Raw genomic sequence first — 15,077 nt, forward strand, 5'->3', positions numbered from 1 at the left:
TGGCCGAAAACCGCACCTCATTTGGACTCTCCTAGCTCCCAGAATCTATAAATATGTGCCTCCCCCCGAGATTCGCGGATAAACCCTAGCAGTCTTCCTCCTCGCGTCGCCGGACATGTCCATCCGTGCCGGACATGTCCGCCGGACACGTCGTCCCGGCCAATCCGGTGCTGCCACGTCACCCCGCCGCTGCCTCCTCCAACCGGCGCGCGCCACCTCGCCTCCTCTCGCCTCCCACCGCGCCGGCCACCCGGGGCCTAGATCCGGCCCGCCCTGGGCCGAACCGGGCCGCGCCGGGCCCGTCCTCCACCGTCGCTCGCCCGCAGGCTCCCGTCCGCTCCGCCGGCCGCCGCCTGATGGTCTGCCGACCCGCGCCTCGCCCCGGCGCCGGCGACCCCGCTGCCCGACTGTGCGTCGCCCCGTGCGCCTCCTCCTGTCCCCGCCGCCGAGTCACCATCGCCGCCGTGCCCTTCGCCCGTCGCTGCCCCGTGCGCCTCCTCCTGCCGCTGCTGACCTCTTCTCGCGCCCGGCTTCGCCGCCGGCGCCCCGTGCTGCCCGGGCGCCCCCGCCTCTCCCCATCGGCCGGCGCCACCCTCCGCCGCCGAGACAGGACGGATCCGACCCGGATCCACCCATCTCCCACAACTCCGGCCACCACCACGTCCATCTCCGGCAAGAACTCCGGCGTCCTCGAAATCCGTGCAAACCCGAGGTTGACCCCATTTTCTTCCAAGTCCCCATAATATTTGCATTTTGGTCCCCTGTTCATCGCGTCATAACTCCATGCATACTGCTCTATTTCGTGCATATGATATATCAAAATGTTCGTTGTGAGATGCTCTACATTTTGTTCCATTGTGCCATGCTTGTTTGAGATCATCTTGATTCCCGAATCATCGTTGCAAGAGTGCTATATGATGTTAATCTGCTGATACTGTTATAACTTGATGATTTGTTATTTTTGTTGCATTTTGTGTGTGCATCTTATGAGCTTGATGTCTACATGTGTTTTGGACTATGTCATGCCATCTTTACAGAGGTGCAATCCATGTATTTTTGTGAGTCTTGTAGTGAGTGCATCGAGCTTGTTAAGTAGGGTACTTGTTGTTGCTGTTTTGCTAGGCTGAATCTGTTATTTCGTGATGCTATGTAAACCTGCTGCTACAAGTCATTATATGCATAATCTGGAGATGTTCACTAAGGATGTTTTGTTACACATGTCATGCTATATCCATCCATACCCCTGGTTGCATTTATAGCCTGCTGTAGCTTGTTGTAATCTTGCTCTCGAATTGCTAAATAATGTTGCTGTCAGCCTGTTAACATTAAGTTCAGTTTTGCCATGAGTTTTGCTAGTGATCCATGCACCCTATGAACTTTCTATTGACATGCTTAGCTTCTCAAACATGTATTATTACTGTTGGTTGCCTTGTCTTGCCATGTATTGCTCTGTGGTGAGTGGTACAAGCTCACCAACATGCCTACTTATTGTTTACATGGGTGCCATCTTATGTTCTGATCCTTTTTGGCTCATGGTCATTAAAGGACTTCTGTTCTATGCATTTAGTAGTATCATGCCATGCCTTAAGTTTCTATTATAAGTTCTTGTAGCATGTTGTTTGATAGCTCTAAACATTGCAACCTGATGTTATTTCTGCAAAGTCTGAAACTGTTATTATTAGCAATCTTGCCATATCATTTTGAGCATGTTCTAGTGATTTCTGGAGATAGCCCAGTGTTCATGTTTTGTCATGCTGTACCTGAAAATCATGCCCATGCCTTTTGTTCTTATGTTGAGGTGCTGTAGCATGTTGTTTTGATGCTTGCAATATGCCTAGATGCTGTTTTGGACAACTTGTCCTTTAACCTTGTATAGAGTGTATGTGTTGAACAGTTGCTCCGTTTTAAGTGTGCTCTATATGAAACTTGCTTAGAATTGCATGTAGTTTCATATTATCATGTTGCATTCTTGTTTTGGATGTGTTTGCTTGAAGTTTGTATGCGTTTTGCATCAATGCCATGTTTAACTTGTCTTGCTCATATCTTCTAGGCCGTAGCTCCGAACTAAATGAACTTTATATGTAACTTGACTAGAATTTTGTGTAATCATCTTTGTGCATCTTAACTTGCTGTTTAACTACTTGAACATAAGGTTTATTCAGATCTGGACCAATTTCAAAACTTGCATATGAGGACTTACCGGAATTGTTATATGTTGCTTCCGGCCTCATTTAAACCTGCTTTGATGTGTTGCTCGTGTATGCATCATATCTTGTCATGAGCAGCTTCATGTAGCTTTGTCATGCCTCATACTTGGTTGAGCATCATGCCTTGTTCATGTGTGGTGTGTTTACTATGTTGTGTGCTTCTTCTCGATAGTTCCTGTTTCGTTGTGATCGTGAGAATTCGTTCGTCTACACTTGGTTCGTCTTCGTGGCTTCATCTTCTTCATGGACTCGTTCTTCTTCCTAGCGGGATTTCAGGCAAGAGGACCGTCACCTTGGATCTCATTACTATCATTGCTATGCTAGTTGTTTCGTTCTATCGCTATGCTGCGCTACCTATCACCTGTTTATCAAGCCTCCCAATTTGCCATGTCAGCCTCTAACATTTTCACCCTTCCTAGCAAACCGTTGTATGGCTATGTTACCGCTTTGCTCATCCCCTCTTATAGTGTTGTTAGTTGCAGGTGAAGTTGAAGATTGCTCCATGGTGGACAGGTTTATGTTGGGATATCACAATATCTCTTATTTAATTAATGCATCTATATACTTGGTAAAGGGTGGAAGACTCGGCCTTATGACTGGTGTTTTGTTCCACTCTTGCCACCCTAGTTTCCGTCATACCGGTGTTATGTTCCCGAATTTTGTGTTCCTTACGCGGTTGGGTGATTTATGGGACCCCCTTGACAGTTTGCTTTGAATAAAACTCCTCCAGCAAGGCCCAACCTTGGTTTTACCATTTGCCTCACCTACCCTTTTTTCCCTTGGGTTTCCGGAGCCTGAGGGTCATCTTTATTTTAGCCCCCCCGGGCCAATGCTTGTCTAAGTGTTGGTCCAAACCGAGCGATGTCCGGTGCCCCCTGGGCAACCAGGGTCTATGCCAACCCATCGTCTTGCTCATCCGGTGTGCCCTGAGAACGAGATATGTCCAGATCCTATCGGGAGTTGTCGGCACATCCAGGCAGCTTTGCTGGTCTTGTTTTACCATCGTCGAAATGTCTTGTAAACTGGGATTCCGAGTCTGACCGGGTCTTCCTGGGAGAAGGTATATCCTTCTGATCGCGAGAGCTTATCATGGGCTAAGTTGGGACACCCCTGCAGGGTATAAACTTTCGAAAGCCGTGCCCACGGTTATGGGCAGATGGGAATTTGTTAATGTCTGGTTGTAGATAACTTGACACCAGATCCGAATTAAAATGCATCAACCGCGTGTGTAGCTGTGATGGTCTCTTTTCGGCGGAGTCCGGGAAGTGAACACGGTTTTGGGTTATGTTTGACGTAAGTAGGTGTTCAGGATCACTTCTTGATCATTGCTAGCTTCACGACCGTTCCGCTTGCTCTCTTCTCGCTCTCATTTGCGTATGTTAGCCACCATATCATGCTTAGTCGCTACTGCAACCTCACCACTTTACCCCTTCCTTTCCCATTAAGCTTTGCTAGTCTTGATACCCATGGTAATGGGATTGCTGAGTCCTCGTGGCTCACAGATTACTACAACAACAGTTGCAGGTACAGGTTATGCGATGATCATGACGCGAGAGCGATGTTTGCTTGTTGTGGAGTTCTTCTTCTGCTTCTTCTTCGATCAGAGGATAGATTCCAGGTCGGCAGCCTGGGCTAGCAGGGTGGATGTCGTTTGAGTTTTTGTTTATGTTTCATCCGTAGTCGGATGATGCTCTTATGTATTGTGATGTTGTACTCGTGTGGCATTGTATGCCTTTTATATGTATCCCCATCTATTATGTAATGTTGATGTAATGATATCCACCTTGCAAAAGCATTTCAATATGCAGTTCTATCCTTGGTGGGACCTTCGAGTCTCTTTAGGATAGTATCGCATATTGGGCGTGACAATAGGCTAGCTTATAGGGTTTAGCCTCTCTGATCTCGTGGTAGATCTAGTCTTGTACTACCCATATCATCAATATTAATCAAGCAGGAGTAGGGTTTAACCTCCATCGAGAGGGCCCGAACCTGGGTAAAAACATCGTGTCCCTTGTCTCCTGTTACCATCCGCCTAGACCCACAGTTCGGGACCCCTACCCGAGATCCGCTGGTTTTGACACCGACATTGTTGCTTTCATTGAGAGTTCCGTTGTGCCATCGCCATCTGGAAGGATGCCTCATCCCGTCTTTAAGGACGACGCTGTTGCTAAAGGAGCTTTGGCTATCGGCCAAACTCTCCGGCTAGGCAGTTTTCTCATGACCGCCTGTTCGGCCACCGCGCCGACGATGACTTCTCGGGTCATCGAAAGCAATCTCCACGTCAACTCGGAACTCGCCGAGCAGTTAGATCTGATGGAGCTCTCTTCCTTAAACGAGCTCTTGGATCGCATCGCTGCCCTGGGAGTCGCTACAGACTACGATCATATTGGGCTTAAACCCGATTCGAGAGAGATTAACTCTCCCCGGGTCACCCACCACGTCGAAGTGGTGGAGGAACAATGTGGCGAATCTTCACCCATCTTAAGGACTAGTTATGTCCGGATTCCCGATCCCTCCAAGCCGGATACCCACGGAGGGGAGGACGTCACTCAAGCCCGGAACCTAAAGTCAGGCAGCGGGCTAGATTCATTGGACAACATCCAAGAACCCAAGCTTCCGAGTTCGGAAAACCCTTGGCCCCTGAGTTTCAGATTGGGCAAGGTTCCGGATTTAACTCCACCTGCCCACCCAAGTGCAAGGGATCTATCCCAAATTCGGCAAGAGCCCACAGAAACAGTACACCATTACTGGGCCAGATTCCTCCTGGTTATGAACAGGATAGAGGAATGCCGCAAGGAGGATGCAATTTCATTCTTCTGCAATAATTGCACGGACATCGGAATCCTCAACGCCATAAGTCGCCTTGAAATTACACGCTTCGCCGACTTGGCATCCATAGTACAAAAGTACTATGCAATGGAAAGCGTCCGGAAAACCGAAATCAAATTCTGGGACAATCCGGCCCTGAACACAAACCCAGTCCGAAATAAAAGGGTGCATTATCGCCAGGCACCTAGGCTAAACACCAAAAAGCAAAAACCGTCTGCAGGGTATGGAACCGTACTAGAGGGATGGCTCAATGGACCCTGTAAAAATCATAGTACAGAGGGCGCCACACCAACTCATAGCCTTAGAGCATGTTGGATACTCCGGCAGGTGGCCAGGAGTGGCGAGGAGCTTCTAACTCCAGAATCCGCAGAGCACCAGCCCAGGGAGACCATCACGGTATCAACAGTCTTCGAGACTTTCGCATCAAATAATATGCGGAAACGAACACTCCGCAGCCTTACCGAAGTCTACCAAGTAGCAACAATAAACCCATGGAGTGACATGCTTATTACCTTTAATGCCAGTGATGAACCTAAATTCCGAACAGCCCGAGCACCGGCTGCATTGGTCCTCAGTCCAATACTGGACGGCTTTCGCCTTACCAAGGTACTCATGGACGGTGGCAGTGGATTGAACCTCATTTATGAGGAAACCCTTCGAAAAATGGAAATAGACTGGAGCCGCATTGAGCGGAGCAACACAACCTTTAGAGGAATAATCCCCAGTCGGGAAGTGTGCTGTATAGGAAAAATCACACTGGATGTGGTGTTCGGCACGCGGATAATTACAGGTCCGAGGAGGTCACGTTTCAAGTGGCCCCATACAGCAGCGGATACCATGCTCTGTTAGGGCGAGAGGCATTCACAATTTTTCAAGCTATACCCCATTACGGGTACATGAAGCTCAAAATGCCCGGACCCAACGGAATCATCACTCTTGCTAGTGACCCGGACATAGTACTCTGCGCCAAAAATAAGACAGCCGCACTGGCCCTTGAGGCACTATCCGAAGCCCTAGCTGCCGAAGAACTGACTGCGCTCTGCTCCACGGTGAACAGGGACGACATGATACTCGATAAAAGATCCAAGTCCACCTCTTTTAAACCGGCGGACGAAATAGTCAAATTCCAAGTCCATCCAACGGACCCTACAAAAACGGCCTCCATCGGGGCGCAATTAAACCCTGATGTAGACGCCACACTACAAGAATTCCTACATGAAAATTGGGACATTTTTGCCTGGCACCCTTCAGACATGCCAGGAATCCCACACAGGCTGGCCGAGCACAGCCTAAACATCCTAAAAGGATTCAAGCATGTCAAGCAGGCTCTTCGACGTTTCTCCGAACCTAAAAGACAAGCCATGGGAGAGGAGCTAGCCAAATTGCTGGAAGCCGGATTCATCAGAGATATAATACATCCGGACTGGCTAGCAAACCTGGTGATGGTACCAAAGAAGGAAAAATCCTGGCGCCTGTGTGTCGATTTCAAGGACCTCAACAAGGCTTGCCCAAAGGATCCCTTCCCCCTCCCACGCATTGATCAAAGACGCTACCGCAGGACACGATTCATTGTGTTTCCTCGACGCATACTCCGGCTACCATCAAATTAAGATGGCAGAGCCAGACCAGGCCGCAACGGTATTCATCACCCCATATGGCCGATTCTGCTTCAACACAATGCCCTTCGGGCTCAAAAACGCCGACACATCATATCAACGCATGATTCAGACATGTCTGTCAAACCAGATCGGCAAAACAGTGGAAGCCTACGTAGATGACGTGGTCGTCAGAACCAAGCATGTCGAAACTCTAGTAGACGACTTGAGGCTCACATTCGATAACCTCTGAGCATATGACATCAAGCTTAACCCAGAAAAATGAGTTTTCGGCGTACCAGCCGGAAAGCTCTTGGGCTTCATTGTATCTGGTAGAGGAATTGAAGCAAATCCAGCCAAGATCCGAGCTCTGTCAGAATTGGATATTCCAAAGGACCTCAAACAAATACAAAAATTGACTGGATGCGTGGCGGCTCTAAGTCGCTTCATCTCCCGCTTGGGAGAAAAGGCATTACCCCTTTATCACCTCCTCCAGCGCACCGAACACTTCGAGTGGACGGATGCTGCCACGGCCGGACTCGAAGAAATAAAAGCCATATTAGCAACAAACCCGGTCCTGGCCGCGCCTAACATCGGTGAACCAATGCTATTGTACATTGCGACAACTCATCAAGTTGTAAGCGCAGTGCTCGTTGTCGAACGAGAAACGGACGGACACAAATTCCCCCTTCAAAAACCAGTTTACTACGTGTCCATTGTCCTCACTCCATGCAAGTCACGGTACCCGCATTATCAAAAGATAGCATACGCGGTGTTTATGGCATCCCGGAAGCTGCGACACTACTTTCAAGAGTGTTCGACAACAGTAGCCTCCGAAGTACCTCTTAACGATATTATAAACAACCGCGACGCGACGGGCCAGATTTCCAAATGGGCCATTGAGCTCCTCCCATTTGACATAACCTATAAGCCACGGCGAGCTATCAAGTCGCAAGTTTTGGCCGACTTTGTCGCTGAATGGCCTGAAGCCGAACTCCCTAAAGAGTACGGCACATATTCCAACTGGATCATGCACTTCGACGGCTCCAAAATGTTAGCGGGTCTAGGGGCTGACGTCGTTATGACGTCCCCAACAGGAGATACAGTTCAATACGTACTCCAGATAATGTATACGTACTCCAACAACGCAGCCGAATAGGACTCCCTTCTACATGGTCTCCGGATGGCAGTCTCCGTGGCCATCCAACGCCTAGAGGTGCGCGGGGATTCGAACCTTGCGATATCCCAAATAAATGGAGACTTTGATGCCAAGGATCCGAAAATGGCAGCTTATCGCAACGCCATCCTAAAAATGTCTGCTCGGTTCGAGGGGCTCGAATTTCACCATATAGCCCGGGAAAACAATCAGGCAGCAGACATCTTGGCACGCATCGGTGCAAAGCACGATGCAGTCCCCCCCCCCAACATTTTCTTGGAAAGGCTATTCTAGTCATTCGTACAAATGGGAAGGGGAATCCGGAAATAACATCTCAGACCCAGCAGCACCGCCTGACAACGAACATTCTGACACAACGGGAGGCTCTGCCAACGAAGTAACATCCTCAGCCCACATAATAATGGCAGTCATTGCCCCGTGGACAGAACTATTCCTAGCCTACTTAACTAGGCAGGAACTTCCCGAGGACCAAAACGAGGCACGCTGCATAGTGCGGCGATCTAAAGCCTATAAAGTCCATGAAGGAGAGCTTTATAAGAAAAGCACCACCGGAGTCCTTCAAAGGTGTATCTTCGAAGAGGAAGGGCAGAACCTTTTGGCTGAAATTCATGCCGGACTCGGCGGGCACCACGCCGCAGCCCGGGCCCTTGTAAGCAAGGCCTTCCGTACTGGATTTTATTGGCCGATGGCCCGGGCAAATGCTCGGCACTTAGTCCAACGATGCGTCGTTTGCCAATTATTTGCTAACCAAAGCCATATGCCACCCACCACCCTTCAAACTATACCCATCACCTGGCCCTTCGCGGTCTGGGGGCTTGACATGGTTGGACCCCTTAAAGGAGGAACCCACAAGCAAAAGTACCTACTGGTCATGGTTGACCAATTCACCAAATGGATAGAGGCCAAGCCCGTTAAGACGACCGAATCCGGACCGGTGATAGACTTCATATCAGGGGTCGTACACCGTTACTGCATCCCCCACAACATCATCACTGATAACGGCACGAACTTTACGGCCGACGAGGTAAAACTCTGGTGCAAAAACATGGGCATCAAGCTCGACTACACTTCAGTCTATCACCCACAAACTAACGGTCAAGTCGAGCGAGAAAATGGTCTAATCATGATGGGCATCAAACCCAGACTAGTGCGGTCCCTCAAGGAATCTAACACGCACTGGGTAGAAGAGCTCGACTCTGTACTCTGGGGGCTGCGGACCACGCCGAATCGCACTACCGGATTCACACCATTCTTTATGGTATACGACGCAGAGGCAGTTCTGCCCTGCGACATAATTCATGACTCACCTCGCGTGCGCATGTATGAAGAAAGAGAAGCCGAACTCGATCGGCAGGACAGCTTGGATGCCTTGGAGGAGGAGCGCGACGTGGCAAAAGCCCGTTCCGCATTCTATCAACAGCAGGCTCGAAGATATCAAAGCAGAGAAGTACGGGCCAAGACTTACAATGTTGGCGAATTAGATCTACGCCTGCCGGACAAGAAAAAGGACAAACTCAAGCCCAAATGGGAAGGTCCCTTCATAATCGACCAAGTCCTGACTGGTGGAGCGTACCATCTACGAAATGCATCGGATAACCGACTCGAGCCGAACCCATGGAACGCAGCCCGTCTACGAAGATTCTACGCCTAGCGCCGGACTTTGTGTTCGTCTCCTTCCTCTATCCATTTTTTTACACATTAGCTGTCTTATATTTCTCTCCTTCTCCCTCCTTTTCTCTTACAGCCTTTAAGGGCTTGTTCGTGCCTTGTTCGCACACAATTGACGCGCTATCCGCGCTCATTATACCTTGGGGCTTCTTTAACAGAAGCTTGTTTATATGGGCCCCACGCCCAACACATGTGTCACACTTCCGCATGTACCTTTTATTCACCATTATATGCATCGATATGATTTAAGTTTTGGCCAAGCTGGGTTGCCTGGCTCCTGTGCTTACCCCTACGTTCCCAATTGTTCGGCTAGGAGGTAAAGGGAGCACATCTGCGATTGTTACTGCCGGGTCAGCCGGATGTGTACCTCAGACTGGGTGAAGCCAAAAGCTAGCGTTCTTAAGGGAATATTCGGTCGGTGAACTAAAAGATGATTTCTCACTCGTTTATTTATCTGCCCGCAGATGCTTTTCTGCTTTTTTCGCAGTCCGGACATGCACTTTAGGGCATGCTTCCCAGGGAAAGGAACCCCTAACGGAAATATTCTCCCTGGAAGATGTTTCTTACTAACCATGTAATATAACATAACTAGTTGGGCACTTGTCTGTTCAAGCACAAATGACCCCTACGCCTGGTCTCCACGCATGCCCCGGTTCTTACATTACCGAGAGGGTATTCGGACACACTCCGGACAATCGGGTCCCGAGGTTGAAGCGAAAAGGTCCGCCATGACAAATGATCTACAATCCGGCTAGAAGACATTTTACATGTCATCTTAAATTACATAGTCAAATTGACTGGGTATATTCCTCTTCAATACCATCCAACAGGCTGTCTAGTTTATAGTCCTGCTGGGAATATTTGGCGGCCAACTCTACCTGGTCGTACACTAAATTGATAGGGATCTCCTTCCCATCGGGCCCCATAAGTCCGACCTCCGCCATGTGGTTTGGGTCAGCCTTTGTGTACCGTGTCTTCACCATGGCCCAGGCCTCCCTGGCGCCTTGACGGCAGGCCGATATCTTCCATAATTGGAAGCGCCGCCGTGCTTCCTTCAGCTTCTCTGCAAGCTCTCCAAGGCTTTCGGGCATGGAGACGGATGGCCACAAGGCCTGGGCGACGCCTTGCATCACCTGTCGAACTCGTTCGTGTAGTTGTGAGAGCTCGGGACGAAGGTCACCCGTAGAACCAGGCATTTCCTCCGCAGGTCGACCTGTCAGCATACCTACAGACATAACTCTGTCAATCGACTTCCTCGCCGAACTCTGTTTTTTCGTAGTTCGTTCAAGCACGTACTCAAAATGCCGCGTCGAAGTCGCCGATTCTCCTTCACGGAGTCCGACAGCTGAGCACGAACATCTTTTAGTTCCTTGCCCAGCTGGGTGTTGGCATCTTGGAGCTTATTCTTCTCTTGCCTCACCCTCCTAAGCACGCTCTCGTCGGCCTTTAACCGGCGCAAGAGTTGTTTCTTGTCCGGATCTACTCCGGCGCCATCTGCAATGTTATTGTCGGATTTGCAAGCATGCCGCACTTCTCAACATACTCATCTTTCGAAGCATATATTACCAGAGGGGGTCTCCTTGGCCTCCCCTGTCGCGGCTAGTGCGGCCTCAAGTTGGGGCTTGCACTCTTCTAGCTCCTGGGACAGTTGGGTATTCTTTTCTAACAAATGATCCTTAAATCAGTTGTTCTAACTGTTTCAAGTCTTGGGGGCTACTGGCATATATAACCATCAAATTTTCTCACCCGTATGTCTTTTACATACTGCTCTGTGGCTCTGGCTAGACAATTTTGAGCGGCACGGAGGTACACATCTCCCGTATTAAAGGCATCCAATGCCTCTTGGGAGAAACAAGCGTCACAAAGAATTGTCCGGCGACGCCTGTGGTTCATGGCACTCTCCACCTCGGAATTGGTGGCCGACAGCCCGTCCGCATCCTCTGTCGGAGGAGAGTCCGATGCGCGCCTCGTGTACGCCTCCGCTTCCGGACCCTGTCTTGGAGCCTGGCCGGTAGAGGTGCGATTGGCTACCTCTCTGGATATAGTCCGGCGAGCGCTCTTCTTTCTGGAAAAAGCACGAGCGTTAGTATGCCTTGAGGGAATACAACCTGGGAATAAAATGGCATGCCATACCGTTGCGTCGGCGTCTCAATCCGGACCGCACTTCTTTTCAGCCTGCTAGGCCTTGATGCCCCTTGTTGGCTAGCTGCCGCAGGCTCGGCCCTCCGCCTCAAGGACTTCCCCTGCAAAAACGCCATTGATATACGGTGATAAAAAATAAGCACGGGTGGATCATCTTAAAGGTACTGGGACTTCGGTCTCGGTTACTTGTGAGGCTGGAAGTAGTCCGGGATAATCAGCCGTAATGGCCACTAAGGTGTTGTCCTTGCTCAATTGATGAAACACCCCATCGATCAGCTCCACACATAAGTCCTGGTCCTCTAGGGAGTCCGGGTCGAGGGACCATTCCGGGTCCTCGGGTTGTGGAGGAGGGATGTTTATCTCCTTTACAGTCTGGCGTAGCTCCTGCATTGAAATTGCTAGACTAAATACTTAACTATGGGAATATGAAACGGATGGGCAAGTGAAAGTGTTCGCTTACCCAGCTTGGACTGTACATAGAAAATCCGCCCCGTGGGTTGACACGGAGGAATTCCTCCTCTTCTCCCTTGTACAAAGCGGATAAGATCTTTATTAGAGCGGCGGCCGATTCCGGCCCCTTACGGCCGCACCGGGCGGCGGCGTCCTCCCCGTTGAAATCCCACATGGGGTGGCCTCTATACTGAAGCGGCTGCACCCCCCGCATAATGCATGTGGCCATGACCTCAATCATGGTCAGTCCGGAATGAGCTAACAACCTTATCCGGTTCATCAGATAAGGGACATCATTGTCATTTTCCTTCTGAGGGCTCCGTGGACGCCAGCTTAGGCGCTTCTTCAGAGGAGCATTATCGAACTCAGGGAGGCTGATCCAAACAAGGTCCGGCAGGGGGACGTCTTCTATATAAAACCATTCTGAAGGCCAGTCTTCGGACGCCTTCTTTGGGGTTCCGGATAGATATCCGGTCCCAGCGATGCGCCATAGTTCGGCTCCGCCCACTTGATATATCGACCCCTCCTGAGAACGGGCCACGAGACAGAACAGCTTCTTCCACAGCGCGAAATGGGCCTCGATGCCCAAAAACAGCTCGCAAAGGGCTACGAAGCCCGCAATATGCAATATGGAGGCAGGCGTAAGGTGGTGCAACTGGAGGCCATAGAACTCCAGGAGCCCCTGGAGAAACGATGAATTGGAAATCCGAGCCCTCTTATCAAATAAGGGACAAGGCATACCTGCTCTCCTTTGGAGGGATTGGGGACGCTCTCCGCTTGCTCTCCGCTGTTATAGGTGGCAAGCCCGGCTCAAACCGGGACCACGTAAACCGGGACCACGTAAACCGGGATCCACTAGCTCGCTGTGCGGGACGGAACACCTCTCCCAATCTCCAGGCTGAGGGCTAGGGGGGCGAGAGGAGGAGCTGCGTCGACCGGCCATGATGGAATGGATCTCTGTCGAATGCGCTCCGATGAATGCTCGCGGAGGGAAGACGGTGTGATTTGGATCTAAATCCCCGTCTCTTTTATAGGTGGCCCATTTGCGCAGCTAGGGGGGTAAATGAAAAAACACCCTGTCTTTTCGCATTCATTTGACACGTGGAAGATGGCCATTATTGGGCGCAGAAGCCAAGGAGCGCAACATTCACCAGAAGCCGGACACTATTCAACAGGTATATGGGATTTGGAGAAGAACCCGCCTTGTAATGCCAAAGACAAATCTACGCGCCGGACTCATCGTCATTGAAGCCTGGTTCGAGGGCTACTGAGGGAGTCCCGGATTAGGGGGTGTTCGGATGACCGGACTATGACCTTTGGCCGGACTCCTGGACTATGAAGATACAAGATTGAAGGCTTCGTCCCGTGTCCAGATGGGACTTTCCTTGGCGTGGAAGGCAAGCTTGGGGATACGGATATGTAAATCTCCTCCCATTGTAACCGACTCGGTGTAACCCTAGCCCTCTCCGATGTCTATATAAACCGGAGGGTTTTAGTCCATAGGACGAACAACAATCATACCATAGGCTAGCTTCTAGGATTTAGCCTCTCTGATCTCGTGGTAGATCTACTCTTGTACTACCCATATCATCAATATTAATCAAGCAGGAGTAGGGTTTTACCTCCATCGAGAGGGCCCGAACCTGGGTAAAAACATCGTGTCCCTTGTCTCCTGTTACCATCCGCCTAGACGCACAGTTCGGGACCCCCTACCCGAGATCCGCCGGTTTTGACATCGACAGTGTTATTCTAGGACAAAGAGTTGATAAGAAACTGAATGTTATCCATTATGCTAGTAAAACTCTATAAAATGCTCAATGCAATTATGCTACTACTGAAAAGGAATTCTTAGCAGTGGTGTTTGCTTGTGATAAATTCAAATCTTACATTGTTGATTCTAAAGTGATTGTTCACACAGATCATGCTGCTATAAAATATCTTATGGAAAATAAAGATGCTAAACATAGACTCATTAGGTGGATTCTTCTTCTACAAGAATTTGATTTGCATATCACTGATAGGAAAAGAGCAGGGAACCTCGTAGCTGATAACTTGTCTAGGCTTGAAAATATTCTTGATGACTCACAACCTATTAATGATAGCTTTCCTGATGAACAATTAGCTGCAATAAATGTTTCTAATAGTACACCTTGTTATGCTGACTATGCTCATTATATTGTTGCTAAATACATACCACCTAGCTTCACATACCAACAAAAGAAAAAAATCTTCTACGATTTAAGACATTACTTTTGGGATGACCCACATCTTTATAAAGGAGTAGATGGTATTATTAGATGTTGTGTACCTGAGCATGAACAGGAACAAATCCTATGGAAATGTCACTCCAAAGCTTATGGAGGACATCACGCGGGAGACAGAACCGCTTATAAGGTATTGCAATCTGGTTTTTATTGGCCTACTCTCTTCAAAGATGCCCATTAGTTTGTCTCTTCTTGTGATGAATGTCAAAGAATAGGTAATATCGGTAAGCGTCAAGAAATGCCTATGAATTATTCACTTGTTGTTGAACCATTTGATGTTTGGGGATTTGATTTCATGGGACCTTTTCCTTCCTCTAATGGGTATACACATATTTTGGTTGTTGTTGATTATGTTACTAAGTGGGTAGAAGCTATTCCAACTAGTAGTGCTGATCTCAACACCTCTATTAAAATGATTAAGGAATTTATTTTCCCAAGGTTTGAAGTCCCTAGATATTTAATGACTCATGGTGGTTCACACTTTATTCAAGGTGCTTTCTGTAAAATGCATGCTAAGTATGATGTTAACCATAGAATTGCATCATCTTATCATCCTCAGTCTAGTGGTCAAGTGTTGAACTTAGCAATAGAGAAATAAAACTAATCTTACAAAAGACTATCAATAGGTCCCATAAGAATTGGTCTAAGAAATTAGATGATGCACTTTGGGCTTATAGAAAAACATATAAAAATCCTATGGGTATGTCTCCATATAAAATGGTTTATGGAAAAGCTTGTCATTTGC

This window comes from Triticum aestivum, chromosome 5B, assembly GCF_018294505.1.
Source record: "Triticum aestivum cultivar Chinese Spring chromosome 5B, IWGSC CS RefSeq v2.1, whole genome shotgun sequence".
Classification (NCBI taxonomy): domain Eukaryota; kingdom Viridiplantae; phylum Streptophyta; class Magnoliopsida; order Poales; family Poaceae; genus Triticum; species Triticum aestivum.